A 15506-nucleotide genomic window follows, 5' to 3' on the forward strand; every position below is an offset into this window, starting at 1 on the left:
ATCTTTGGCTCTTGTCTCAAAAGCAAAAGGTGTTGCAGAAGAAGATGAAGAGTTGGATTTTTCCGAGTGTAACCTTACAAGTGAGGAGTATGCTATGATGGTCAACAATCTGAAGATGTTTGCAAGAAGAAAATTTCCAGTCAGCAAGAACCAAAACTGGCAGTGAAGTTATAGCTCTGAAAAGCTGAAGGATGAAGCGAAGGTCTCTTCTCAAAAGGATGAAGACAAGAAGGAGAGCAAACTTGCAAGAGACTCTGGATACGACTGCAATTGCTGTCATGGCAAGAAACACTTTGCCAATGATTGCATGCTCAGAAAGATGGCTGAGAAAAGAGATGGTGAAGATGATGAGGCATACTACAAGCGCAAGCTGGAAGAAATCAAAAACAAGAAAACAGCTAACGGAACAAAAGGTACAATGAATGCTTTAATTGTGTAGGAAGATGCTGATGAAGATGAGTTCAGTGGTGTAGAAGTTTGGTCAACCGACTCTAAAGATGAAGAGGTGAGAAAACCCTCTCATGGAAAGGATTATGTAGCAAAGGAAGGAGGTTCGGCTAGGAAGTGCTTTATGGTCACTCCTGGATCATCAACCGAAAGTACAGTTGAAGAACCGAATCTGACTAATAACAAATGTTTTGCAGCAAAACCAGTCAGTAAGCAGATCAACGAATGTGATCATTTGATCAAAAAGGTTCAATCCATTCTTGAATCACTTAAAGTTCCAATAACTAATTATGAAGAAGAATTAAATGAATTAAAATTTAAATTCACCAACTTAAGTGGTAGTCTCATGCAAACTCGCTTAGCAAATTCTAACCTAACTGACCAACTCAACAGGGTGTCTTCGAAGAGTGAGGAGAGAAGAATGTGGATTGAGCTGAAGGAAGCGGAACTAATTAGAGCTAGGGATGAAAGTTTTTATTTGCAAAAAGAAAATTTAAAGTTTTTAAAACAGAGAAATGTTTTTTGTTTATTTGCTAAGCGTTTATATACTAATATAGCTCAATTACATTTAAGTTGTGAGGTAGGAAATAAAATTCACAAGATGATTTTGCCATTCCTTGAATTTAAGGAAGACGAGGTAATAGCAGAATGTGAATCAGAAGTTTCATCTGAAGAAACGTCCATGTCATACAAAATTGGACTGGATAAAATCGAAACTTTTATTGATTCAAAGGAACACAAATACATGTTAAAAGACATTTTAGATGAAAATGATAGATTGAAAATTAAGATGGACACTATTCACTCATTCGACCAATCCAATGCCAAACTGGCTTCTGAAAATAAATTAGACTTAGAACATGCATCTGAATTTGATGAAGAAAGTGAGATGAGCGAGATATCAGTAGAAGTCATAGTTGATAGCTCTGAGTTTATGAAGAGCGAAACTGAGAATGAGCAACCACTAATCTCAGAAAATTCAGTGGAATTTTCTCGTCTAGCAAAGGATAAGGAAAATAAGCTCAAAGAAAAGGCTGTAGTTTATCAAAAGGTTCAAACTGTACCGAATCAAGTATATGCGACTAAAGGAGTTACTTCTAAACAAGCAGAAGAGCTGAGAGTCTTGGTAGAAAAAGACAATGCAAAAGGGTGCGAAGATTTCTTTTGGTCTGCTCCTATTGATAATGTAGACAAAACTATAGGCCTATCTGAGCAAACTTCCTGGAGAGTTAAAGGAAGGTATGTAGCTGAACCTATGAACAAACCCTCAAGTTTTGACAAACCGAGCACAAGTGGAACCAAAGAAATCCTTGTGGAACCAAGAGAAGAACCGAAAGCTCAAGTCAATACAAGAGAAACTCCAATAAAGAATTCAAAGGCCAGTTACAATATCCACAAATCGGAGAAGGAGCTAGCTGAACAAAAACGCTTAAGAAATCAAGGATATGCAAAGAATCTGAATGAGCGAAAGACTTACTGGAACTCTCAAAATCCCAACTATTTTCCTCCTAAGAAGATCCCAATGGATAAGGGAAAGGAAAAGGTGAAGGAAAATTTCATCCCAAGTTCATATTATTCAAAGTCTCAAAACCGAAAGTCCACATTCGGTCCACATACCAGATTCGGTCTGAACACCACTCAAAATGAAAACCGACAGTCCACATTCGGTCCACAGACCAGATTTGGACCAAACGTCACTCAAAAAGGAAACCAAAAGTCCACTTTCGGTCAGCAAGCTGGTTTCGATCCTAAGTCAAGTTTCGGTCACACCAAGCCCCAAGGCAAAGCATATTCTAGGGAACAGTTCAAAGGAAAAGGAAAGCTAACATCTGATTCTAAGATCAATAATAAGAAGTCATCAACTGATCCTAGGTGTCAAATGCCATCAAACAAACTAACCAATGAATTAAAATTTAAGCAAGATAAAACAAAAAACAAAGTTTATACAATTAAAAGAAAAGATCAGACCACCTTAGTAAAATGAACATACTTGGTTGATATTTCTACTGCAATTCCTTTTTCTATGAAAAACTCACAAGGACCCAAGTGACTTTGGGTTCCTAAATCTACTTAAATTTGCAGGTAATAAGTGACGAGCAGTTTGATGAAGAATGGTATATAGACAGTGGCTGCTCGCGTCACATGATAGGAAGGAAGGAAGAACTAAGGGAGTTTCGATCTCTGAAAGATGGTGGCTATGTGAAATATGGAAATAACTCATATGGAACACTCAAGGGATATGGCATGATAACGAATGGTGACTTCACAATTCGGAAAGTAGCTTATGTAGAAGGTTTGCAGCACAACCTCATTAGTGTGTCACAATTAATTGTGGGCACAGGTCTGAAAGTATCATTTGATGATGAGGGCTCTGAGATAATTGAGAAAAAATCCAAGAAGGTTCTGTTGAAATATGAATGTAAAGGCGAGATGTATCCTTTAAATCTCAATCCCATACGAGGAAAACCAGCAATATGTTTGCTGACAAAGGTAAATACGGATGATAGCTGGTTGTGGCATAGATGACTATCGCACTTGAACTTTAAAGACATTAATAAGTTGGTCCTTGGTGATCATGTTCGTGGACTTCCTCTTCTCAAGTTCGACAAGGACCATCTGTGTGCAGCATGTGAAATGGGCAAACAAAACAGAAAGAGCCACCCTACTCGAATCAACACGAAGATAATTGAAGCTCTTGAACTCTTGCACATCGACTTGTGTGGACCCTCGGCTATTGAAAGCTTTGGTGGAAGTAAGTATATTCTTGTAATAGTAGATGACTTTTCATGCTTCACCTGGGTTTTCTTTCTTAAATAGAAATCAGATGCAACTCCTAAGCTGAAAACATTCATCAAGCAAGTGGAAGTACAGATGAGGAAAACAGTGCGGAAATCAGAATTGACAATGGTTTGGAATTCAAGAATAATGATTTTGAGAGCTTTCCGGCTGACAAGGGAATAACTCATAATTTTTCGCCCCCTTATACACCTCAACAGAATGGAATCGTTGAAAGACAAAACCGTTCTTTGTGTGAAGCTGCCAGAACCATGCTTAGTTTCGCTTCACTTCCCTTATATTTCTGGGCTGATGCTGTTGCAACTGCATGTTACACTCAGAATCGATCCCTGCTAAATAAAAGATTCTCAATCACTCCATATGAGATCTTGAACAACCGAAAGCCAAATGTTAAATTTTTCCACATATTTGGTTCAATGTGTTTTATTTTCAACTCCAAAGAGAACCGAAATAAGTTCGATGTCAAAGTCGATGAATGAATGTTTCTGGGTTACTCACTCACGTCGAAAGCATACAGAGTGTTGAATAAACGCTCAAAAAGAATTGAAGAAACTTATTATGTAACCTTCGACGATAATTACATGAAGAAAGTTCAAAGAAGTGAAGGTAACCTGGGAGACATTTTTCTAGAAACAGGACAAGTCTCAGTTCCAATAGCCAACCTGTTTGAAGAATACATAGGATTGTTTGATGAACCAGAGAAAGCAGCAACCTCAGAAGTGAAAGCCTCAGACAACAAAATTGAAAGTCTCAAGGATATTATCGAAGAAGCTGCTAAAGAAATGGAAGATCAACCTCAAATTCCTAATAGTAATCAACCATGTCAAGGGGAAAGCTCAAAAGCATCAGAAACAAAGAAAGCATCTCTGAGGGGGAGGATCCATTTTCAACTCAATTTCATAAAGGCTCAGAAGATGGTTATGTTCAAAACCCACCTATCGGTAGTACAAACGAGGGGGAGGATTCTACTCCCACACCAAATGCAACCATTAGTGAAGACATATATTATACTTCGCCAATCAAGGGGGAGAAAGAGACCGAAAGTACAAATGACGAAGGTGAAGGTGATCTATCTGAAGCTAAAATCGAAGTGAATGCAGAATTGGATCCAGCATATAACCCAAATTATCCTCCATTGGTGAAATGGACCAAATACCATCCCAAAGAACAGATTATTGTTGAAACTTCTGAAAAAGTCCTTACTCGGTCTCAATTAAAAGCGAAACAAACTGCATTGTTCTCTAAACTCGAATTTTGCATGTTTAATTTGTTTGTTTCCAAGATTGAACCAAAAACTGTAAATGCTGCACTTGATCATTCACATTGGGTCCAAGAAATGCAAGATGAGCTCCATGAGTTTGAGCGGAACCAAGTTTGGAGGTTGATACCTACACCAAAGGATGCGTCTGTAGTTGGCTTGAAGTGGGTTTTTAGAAATAAGTTGGATAAAGAAGGGAATGTAATTCGCAACAAGGCACGATTGGTGGTGAAAGGATATTTTCAAGAAGAAGGGATATATTATGAGGAAACCTTTGCTCCGGTAGCTACGTTGGAATCAGTAATGATCTTCTTGGCATATGCTGCTCATAAAAACTTTGAAGTTTTCCAAGTGGATGTAAATGTGCCTTCTTGAATGGAGAATTAGAAGAAACATTTTATGTTGAGCAACCACCTGGGTTCGTGAACGAGAAATTCACTGATCACTGTTATGTGCTAGATAAAGCAGTCTATGGATTAAAGCAAGCACCGAGAGCCTGGTATGAAACATTAACTCGTTTTCTAAAAATGTCAAAATTTAAGCAAGGTTCGGTTGACCCTACCTTCTTTCGAAAGAAAGAAGGCGAACATCTAATGATTGTTCAAATTTATGTCGATGATATCATCTTCGGCTCTACGAATCCTAGCTTAACCGCTGAATTCAGGAAGTTGATGGAGACCAAAATTGAAACGAGTACAATGGGTCCAATTAACTTTTTTCTTGGTTTAAACATTAGATAGGGAACAGAAGGAATATTTATCAACCAGGAGCCTTATACAAAGACATTACTAACGAAATTCGATATGATAGGTGACCCAAAAGTGAAGGTCCCAATGGCTTTTGGCACTAAATTAACACCATCTCTGGATAAAACTGCTGTTGACATAACACAATATCGTCAAATGATAGGGTCACTTATGTATTTAACAACTAGTAGACCGGACATTATGTTTTATGTGTGTTGTTGTGCTAGGTTTCAAGCTAATCCAAGAGAACCTCACATGATTGTTGTGAAGAACATATTCCGTTATCTAAAGCGTACTTCATCTCTCGGTCTCTGCTATCCTGCAAGAACCGGATTCTTCATTCAATCTTATTCTGATGCTAGTCTAGGAGGACGTGGACTGGACAGAAAGAGCTCTACAGGTGGATGCCAATTCCTTGATGAAAAACTTGTTAGTTGGCAGTCCAAGAAGCAAACTTGTGTGTCATTATCTACAGCCAGAGAGGAGTATATTGCTGCAGCTTCTTGGACTTCTCAAGCAATCTGGATTCAAAATCAACTGAGAGATTGCGGGCTAAGCATGAAGAAAATACCACTCTATTGTGATTCAGAAAGTGCAATAAGGATTTGTCACAATCAGGTGCAACATTCAAAGACTAAGCACATTGCACTTAGATATCACTGCATTAAGGATCATGTGGAAGATGGGAACGTAGAAGTACACTTTGTTCGATCTAGTGATCAATTGGCCGATATATTCACTAAAGCATTACCTGAAGCACTCTTTAACATAATCTTACAAGGCTTGGGTATGATGGAAGCAGAGTCTGTACCGAATCCTCAATCCTTTCTCTAAAAATCAGACCAGCAAAATGGAGCGACCACTCAGTCTATTTAGGCTCCTTAGATTTTGAGAACCGAAATGAACCGACCGCTCGGTCTATTTCGGCTCCTTAAAATTCGGGAACCGAAATGAACCGATCGTTCGGTCTATTTCGCTTAACTCAAGATAAGGTTTTGGTTGTAAATTTTTTTTTTCTTATATTTCATTTGCGTTATGGTTATTCAAAAATATTTTCTTTTTCTGTTTTTATTCTTTTCCAGAAAACTTCAAAAATTCAAAAATATTTTCTTTTTCTGTTTTTATTCTTTTTCAAAAAACTTCAAAAATTCAAAAACATTATCTTTTTCTGTTTTTATAATTTTTCTGAATACTTAATCTCTTGAATATATTTTTCGTTTTGCTTGGGTGGTATCTTTGTTTTTCATTTTTCAGAATATTCAGTAACGAGGGTACACGTATCATAGAATTTGGAGTCGGGAGAGGTATGATGTTTCTTCAATGAATTAGTTAAGGGTACCTAGAAGCATGCTGCTGCATGTTGACCTAAGCCTCTACGACCAAGAGCAAGCCTTCATGATTCGATCAATACCTATCGTTTCTTCCCAGTGAGGCTATTTTTCTTTACTCGGTCTAGAGCCACCTTACTCTTCTCACATGAGTTAAGAGTTTCTCTGCTTTGTCCTATTTTATAGCATAAGGTGCTTCTGTTTCTTTCCCCATCCTCAAAGTATTCTCCATCTACTCTCGGTTCACAATTGTAACCCTTGAGACTCTCGGTTTTTACCACTAAGGTTTATGGTTGCACAAAATATGTGTTTATGATCTTAGATGCGTATACCACGTGCTGAGTGAAACCCAAAATTTAACACCTATAATTAATTAACGACGAATTTCTATATTCAAGATCTTACTTGTTACCAAATGAAATCTCTTTTCTTGGCGAGGTCTTTTATGAATTTGTCTAACACCAAGACTATTCTTCCCAAAAAGATCCAATTTTATTTTTTTTGAGATTTCTACACACTCTTTTGTCATAACATAATATACCCTACCTACTTGTTCAACAGACCACATCGGTTTCACAAGTACGTCTTCCAACACCCGGTCTTATTTTGAGAATCGGTGTTTGGTTGAAGATAAGCCACCCTGAGCCTATGTTATAAAAAGAAGCCTTTCAATGTTTATTTGCAAATACTTGATTGTATTCTCGGGAATCCACACACGCACTTCCAGTCATTCTTGACTTCGAAGGAAGCGATTCTTGCTTGGAATCCCCTGATTCGTGTATGATGATCAGACATCACTCACATCCCATACACATTTGCTTTATTACCTTGTCATTTGTCACTCTAATGGACGGAATTTTTTAATTTTCCCACATTATGTTGATGGTTTGTTTGAGTTTATTTGTCCTCTAGTGAATCAAGGGCAATTCAAATTTGGATGGTGTCGTCTATTTCAAAAGCAGATCGTTGAAATCTTTTTGAGCGCGTGAATTTGAATGGTCACTCTATGCACGCGTGCTGCCGCATACCTAGTAACACCTAACCTGTCAAATCCCGCTTTTCCAGGCTACAGTTTAGCTATAACATCACTATCGTCATGATTTTCTCTCTCATGGCAACGGTATATAAAGGGTTTGCACGATTCATTGTCTTCTACCAGTGACAAAATTTCTACACTGTAACGGCGACTGTAACTGTTCATCTTCTTCAATTGTTCAACAGTGGCGACCTTATCTTCTACACAAGATCAAACAACTTCATCTGCTTTTCTGACCATCGAACCTAATCGGAATATGATTATAGAACGTAATATGTTTCTATATGATTCTTATATGCTGCAAGTTGTTGAGTGCTTGAAGTACTCTCCTTTGGTCATTGCATTAACCCAGTTTGAGGCTATTCCGATGTCCTTATTATCTCAAGTTTATTCTTCAGCATCATATGACAAGAACAAGGAATGCATATATTTTCAAATACACTACAAGAAAGCCTCTATTTCCAAAGGGAGGTTTTGTTCCTTACTTCATCTAGCGGTGGATTCTTCGGTGATTTTTCCGGAATTTATCACAACAACACAGATCTTTTGAATGTTGTATGAGATGGGCTATATAGACGTATTGAACACTATTGCCAAAGTTAAGAAGTCGTGTCTACCTTCGCAGCGGAACGGTCTTCTCACCTTACTCATTAAAGGCTTGGCGGAAAGAAGTGATGGATCGGATGGCACGAGTAAAGGGTTCCTGACCATTCTCTATGGTCTGTATAATGGTATGAACCTGGACTATGGCTCCATCATATGGTCTCAGGTTGTACAGAGCCTTAACACTTCCACTCGTCAATCAGAAATTTCATGTGGAAGGTTTGGACTCTCATCACGCAACGGGCAATCGATACTCTGGAGGTTCCAACGATGAAGGATGCTCTTATCGCTTCCATTGCCATTTTCCATATCAATAATATCATTCTCTCGGACCCCACAAAGTTTACTTGTTATGGTTCTATACCGGAAACCATGTATAGGGGTGTGACAGTCGAACGCAAAGTGATGGTTGATTACCGTCTACTTCCACCAAAGGAGCCGAGAGTTCTTACTCCTGAACAACAAGCTGCCTTAGAAGTTGTTGATAAGCTGAGCAACAGGGGGAAATGAGTGGCTGCCAAGAAGGAATCAACTGAGGAGGAAAAACCAAGACCCTCCAAATCGACGAAGTGAAAGTTAGAGTCGGAGTCCTCTTCCAAGCCAATGAAGATAAAGAAAATGGCGAGGCGGTCAAAACAACAAATTCCTCCAAGTCTTAATCATTCTGAACAAGATGAAGAGGATAATGTCCCTCCAGCATCTCCATGAGGTAATACTCCTCTTCGTCCACCTCCGCAAACTAAATCTTCACCACATGAAATTCCAACCCCAGCTTCATCACCCAAACAGGCATCACCAAAGCCGACACCGAAAGTCGCAGTTTCGGTTGTTCCAATTACACCAACATAAACTTCTCTACCACCTCCACCATTTTATTCTATTCCTATTTCTTTACCATCTTTGTCAACTCCAATAATTACCCAAACCATTACCACTACCCTTCTAGAACAATCAGCAAGTGTCAACGTATCTGATACGGGGGCACCTACTGAAACTGAAACCCCTGTTATCACTAACCCTATCTCTCCAACCGCTCAACAGAGTCCGATGCTACTCTTAGAGGAGATAATGACGAGTTTTATTCCATGCACTTTAGCCCCTATCGGCTTCAGTATGATGAAGACATCGATGCTCCTGTCAATCACCAACATTTACAGAGTATTCACGAGAAGTTGGATAAGCTGCTTGCTGACAATAAAGCTTATGGGGGAGTTGTTCTCAAGGCTTTTGTGGAGACAGCTATCGAACAATATACACATGCCATGGATAAATCAACCGATGCCATCAAGGAATCCACATTGACTTGCAAGAAAGCATCTGGTGATGTTGCTGAAGTTCGCACCACGCATATATTCTTAGATTCCTTGAAAGGGCATGTTGATACGAATGCTGCCAAAATTCGTGAATTGGTTGAATCTCTTTCCCAATACTTAAAGGAAGAACAACAGAAGTTTGAAGAAGTTCGTTCTTCTATCAAAGCTGATAATGCTTCTCTGATCAGTTCGGTCTCTTCTAGACTGGACTCAGTGCATGCTGACATTGCCAAAGAGAGTGCCTTGAAAGAGGAGATAGCTCGTCAAGCCTCTACAATTGCAGTTCAACAAGTTCAACTTGCTCAAACAGAGAAGGAGATTTCGTTATTAAAAACCAAGAGAGCTATCTTTCGCAGTTGTGCAAGTGATGTCAAGGACATGTTGACCAATCTCCTTGGTGCTCATGATTCGATTCTTACTCTCACAATTCGCAATCACTTAACCAGCAAACTCCTCCCTGCCCTTGCCATGCTTCATGAAATGAAAGGTGTTTCGGAGCCTTTCGTTCCTCCAAAACAAGGGGGAGAAGGACCGCAGAAAGTCGTTGTTACAAAAGAACTGAAGGTTAATGTAGCTTCAGGTTCTGGTCCAACAGAAAAACTGAAACAAATTATTAACAACTTTGATAGTGAAGAAGATGAAACTATAGCTGATGCGCTTAAACGAAAGAAGAGAGACAAAGAATTAGATGAAAATTTAACAGTCACAAAGGAGGCTGAGGAGACAGAGAGGTGCAATAAAGAACAAGAAGACATCTTGCAATGCAAGAAAGCTCTGTTTCCATAATGGACGAGGAGGTGTTGATCAGTCAAGCAATTGAGTCACCAAGTATCTATTGGTTGGAACCAATTGCCTCTTTTGACTATGATAACTCAAAAGACTCACAGTTTGATATGCCGATTACCAGAAAGGCATTTACATTTCATTGTTTTGATTCAACTGTTGAGGTTCCTTTTCCAAACCCGAAGGTTGACCGCGAACATATAGACTTTTACTTGAAGTATGGCCAACCTCAATACTTGACATGGAGTGCCCAGAAAATTACAACTATCAAGGTATTGAAACCGAATCCCTCCAATAAATTTTTGAATGTCAATTTCAAGATCACAAGAGGGCCTGCAAATTCTGTCTCGATGATATCCTTGGCAGATCTTCCCAATCTTAATCCACACGATTGGATATTGCTATACAACATTCTGCTCACCAATTCTAAGGAGTATGAGCCGATTTTGGAGCACTTAAAGAGAATGTTGGCCTCCTACATCTATGAAGTTGCAACAATGGATCAGGAGATTGCAAGAGTGATGAATAAGAAGCCGACAGTCAAGCCCACTCAAAATCCGGGGGATGTGAACAAGATGAAGATCGGTCAGATTGATTCAAAGCATTTGACTGTGATGTTTACAAAGGGTGAAGCTAACAAGTTCTTGTTCACTTTGGTAGATAAACACCTGTTTTCTACTGACTGCTTGGAGCACATTATTAATTTGATACATCGGTGTAAGCAGAACTCGGATGCTGATAAGAAAATTTTTACTGATATGCTTCGTTGATACATTAACCTTTGGTACCATTTGTTAGCCATCATACCGAGAGTGCTCAAAACGGTAAAGAAGCCCTCGTTTGCTAAATAAATTTGAAGTCTCGGTCCTGAAGATGCAAAGGGGGAGATTGTTGGGCTTATTGTGTTGCGTCTTAGGTCTTTTGTATATATCCGGATGGGGCCTATCCTTCCGTGATTATCTCTTAGGGTTAGACTATATATATATATATATATATATATATATATATATATATATATATGCATGTATGCATCATGTGTAGACGTTCTTTTATATATACGCTTGAGTTTTGTAACCCTAATACACCTCTACAGTCGAAGTTCTTAATCGAGCTCTTCTGAGGTCTTGAAGTATTAAATCATTCAACGTATTCAAGCCATATTTGTGTTTACTTTACATACTTGTTTGTTTGCATGTTTAGAATCAATTTATCCTGAAAGAACTACGTTCTAAAATTTACCCATTCATAGGAAGGGTTTAGTGCACAATGGTCACCGAATCGTCGAGTGCCAAGAACCACTCGCCGAGTCCAATCTTGACCAACTCCATACAGTCGATTTAAATGAGGTCTAACACACTAAAACCATAGATCTGGCCTCATAATGTCCATTTTATATGTAAAGTTCCAAACTTGATGCACATGCATGGGGGTTTTAGCTCAAAAATCCATATATAGTGTCCTACAATGTGCATGGGGCTCTCATGGCCCTAAATTTGGCACCTTTATACCATGAGACCCCTCTTAAGGCCCAGATGTGATGTAACAACGTGAATTTTCAAAACAAATTTTCATTTTTCAAACAACATAAACCATCATTTAATATTCTGAAATCACATGTATAACAAATGTCATTGTAACAAAATACATCCCAGGACCATAAAACAATTCTTCCGTCAGTGTGTACAGATCACGCCGACGCCTTCCCACGGTCCTCGCTAGTACCTGAAACACATAACACAACAACTGTAAGCATAAATGCTTAGTGAGTTCCCCAAAATACTACTTATGCACATACGCCCTTCCGGGCCCTGACCTTCCAGTCCATGTGTCTCAGGGGACTTCCGTCCCAACTTTGTAAACCTTCCGGTGCTACCTACGTCAACCTTATGGTCCACATCACAACGCCTTCCGGCCCATAACATATATGCCTTCGGGCCCATAACATAATGCCTTCCGGCCCATATCAAGCATAGCATACATAGCACATACAATGGTTAAATTATCATATACAATGCATACAACTCATAACATATCCGACCTTCCGGTCACACAATAAAACCCTTCCGGGTACAGTATAGTGAGAAAACTCACCTCGTGGAAAGTCTAGAATCTCACGTGCTTGATATCTCCGAATCCCAACCTCGCCTAATCATAATGAAATATCATTTAATTGATATAGACTTCCACAACTAGACTTCACCCTTATTAACATTCCTCGGAGGGGTAAAAGACCATTTTACCCTTCCTTGACTCAAAGTCCACATGTTGACCAAAACCCTAAAAGTCAACAAAAGTCAACATTCACAGTACGCGGGGCGTACATACTCGTGTACGCGGGGCGTACATTTCCAATCCACCATCGGGGGTCTCCACCCAGTACACTGCGCGTACTGGGAGTTACACCCAGCGTAACGCTCAGATCCAGCCACTCTTCATTTCTGGTCTTAAATGGTTAAGACACTTCTTCAACTTCTAGATTTGGCTCTTTTTAAGCCTGCTTACCCATAAAGTCGAAACCTTTAAGCCTTGGCATGGTTGTAAAGGCTCCTACACTCCTTAATACCTTTCCATTTCAACTCAAAAGATCTAGATCGCATGCATGGCTAATCATTCACGTTCAAGATTACATTTTTATGAACCTACAACTCAAATGGACCAGAAATATGATGGATCTAAGCCAATGGAGGCTACTTGCTCATAAAGTCTCCATCTTTGGGACCAAAACCCTATAAAATGGTCCATAAAGCATACCACAAGAACTACAAGTCAAGATCCGAACTTTTTACCTTAGAAAGAAGCTCCAACCTTTGCTATTCACGGATCTACACTTGAACACTAGCTTCTAGCCTCCACAATGGGCTCCTCTTCTCTTTTGCTACCTTGAAATGACACCACCAAGCTTAGAACACTCACAAACAAGCTATGAACGAAGGAACAACTCTCTTAGGGTTTATTTCTGAAGGATGGTGACTGAGGAACCAAGCCATCTCATTCTTTTTTATAGCCAACCACTAAATTAGGGTTTTTGGGTCTGGAACGGTTACGCCCAGCGTAACCATGGGTACGCCCAGCGTACCCGAGTGATGGTGCGTTTAAATGAGGCGCGCGAGTACGCGCAGCGTACTCGCCCAACACATAAGCCCAAATGACAACATAAAGAAATATGAAGGGCTAATTAGAGGTACTTGAATTTCGAGCTGTTACATGTGAAGCTAGAGTCCACATAACACTCCTTAAATCCGAAAATGGCTTGAAAAGCCCTAAATGCACCCAAGATCCACATTCAAAAGCTGAACACTCAAAATGAAAGACCGAAGCAGGAGCATTTAGCCTTGATTAAGCTGACAATGGAATGAGATTTCTGGATCTACAAGCCCCACGCCGAATAATCAAGCTCTTCTTCTTCCTTCCAAGCTTCACAAGTCAACAAAAGCACCAAAATGGCCTTAACACACACACACACGTATGGCTAGGGTTTTGATATGCAGCTCTAGGAGAGTGTTAAGGACAAGGGAGGCCAAGTTAAGGTGTTTATATAGGGTGCAAACCCTCATATTAGGGTTTTTGTCCAAACAGCATAGACTCGCCGAGTCCGATTTCTGACTCGTCGATTCAGCCACTTGACTTTCACGTCCAATTCGCTTCTACTCGACGAGTTGGGCCGCTAACTCGCCGAATCCCAGGCCAAAATGCGAAATGCTTAATTTATAATACGTACCAGGAACCAGGTGATACAAATGTCCCCACTTATTTTAGACTTCGTCCTCGAAGTCTGCTGCTCGATCCTGGAACAACTCGGGGTAATGTTCCATCATCTCGCCCACCGGATCCCAAGTCCACTCCGAGCCCTTTCAGTTATGCAACTGAACCTTTACCAGCTCCACTCTCTTGTTTCTCAGATCCTTTGACTTCCTTTCAGGATCGCCACTGGCCGCTCGATTTAGTTCAGGCTGTCATCAACCTGAATGTCCTGTAAAGGCACTACTGCCAAATCCTCCACCAAACATTTCCACAAATGGGAAATGTGAAAGGTATTATGAATCTGACTAAGTTCAGCTGGCAGATCCAGCCTATATGCCACCTTGCCCACCCGGGCTACAACCCTGAAAGGTTCGATATACCTAGGGCCCAGCTTGCCCCACTTTCTGAATCAAATGAAACCCTTCCAAGGTGACACATTCATGAGGACCATATCCCTGACCTGGAATTCCAAGTCGGATCGACGCTTGTCGGCATACCTTTTTTCTGACTCTGAGCAGTCTGAAGCCTAGTCCGGACCTGCTGGATCCTCTCCGAACTCTGGAGTACTACTTCAGTACACCCCATAGCCCTCTGACCAACCTCACCCCAACATATCGGGGTCCTGCACTTCCTCCCATACAACATCTCGAAGGGAGGACGGTCAATACTCATGTGATAGCTGTTGTTGTACGAGAACTCAGCCAAAGGAAGGTAAGTATCCCAACTACCTCCGAAGTCTAAGACACATGCCCGTAATATATCCTCCAACGTCCGGATAGTCCGCTCACTCTGTCCATCTGTTTGCGGGTGAAAAGTGGTGCTAAAATGCAGACAAGTTCCCAGCTCGACATGGAACTACTTCCAGAACCTGGAAGTAAACCAAACGTCTCTGTCCAAAATCACCGATACTGTCACCCTGTGTCGCACCACCACCTCCCTGATATAAATGTCAGCCAACTTTTCGACCGACATACTCTCGTGAATCGGGATAAAATGGATGCTCTTGGTCAATCGATCGACGATGACCCAGATCGAATCTGCTCCCCGCGCAGTCATGGGAAGCTTTGTGATAAAATCCATCGTGATGTCCTCCCATTTCCATAGCGGAATGTCCAACGGCTGCATCTTGCCGTGAGATCTCTGATGCTCGGCATTGACCTTCCTGCAGGTCATGCACCGCTCTAGATACCATGCCACATCCCGTTTCATGCAGGGCCACCAATAGCCCAGACGAAGATCCCTATACATCTTCGTCGCCCCAGGGTGAATGGAGAATCGATATTTGTGCGCCTCCTCCATCAATACCTGGTGCACACCCCCATGATACGGGACCCACACCCTACGGTGCAGAGTCAACAACCCCTGACTGTCATAGTCAAAGGAGGAAACCTAACCTACATCCGCTCTCTCTTCCGATGTTCCTCCTTCATGGGCTCCTGTTGGGCCTCCCGAATC

Source organism: Lactuca saligna, chromosome 3 (genome assembly GCF_052625555.1).
Source record: "Lactuca saligna cultivar CGN05327 chromosome 3, ASM5262555v1, whole genome shotgun sequence".
Taxonomy (NCBI): domain Eukaryota; kingdom Viridiplantae; phylum Streptophyta; class Magnoliopsida; order Asterales; family Asteraceae; genus Lactuca; species Lactuca saligna.